Here is a 459-nt window from a genome sequence, read left to right on the forward strand (position 1 = left end):
GGCAGATGACACTGATCGTTTCTAAAGAAAGGCAGATGACACTGATCTGTTTTTCAGTTGGAGTAACGGAGCATCCTTCCCATTTGTTGTGATAATTTAATATTACTCTTGTAGCTCATTAAATAAATACACAGGAATGAGTAGATATTTTTCTCATCCCAGTTTAATCTTGCTAGATTGAACAGAGTTGAAATACAAATAGGCATACGTGTACAATACATGTTTACATGTCGAGGTCAGGCAGCTCTTCATCTTAGGGCCTGGAGTTTGTGTTTTCAGGTGAAGGCTCCATCTTCTGCAGCTCCACCCTGTCCAGACACAACGGCTCTTAACAGACACACATGGTTAATATACATTTGACATTAATAAGTGAAAAACATCTGTGACCTTTCACATCTTCCATCAGGGAGGACCCCCAGACCACCCCTCACACAGCATCAGCAGTGTGTGCCCCCCCCC

This window comes from Nematolebias whitei, chromosome 20 (genome assembly GCF_014905685.2).
Source record: "Nematolebias whitei isolate Nwh7 chromosome 20, NemWhi1, whole genome shotgun sequence".
Lineage (NCBI taxonomy): Eukaryota > Metazoa > Chordata > Actinopteri > Cyprinodontiformes > Rivulidae > Nematolebias > Nematolebias whitei.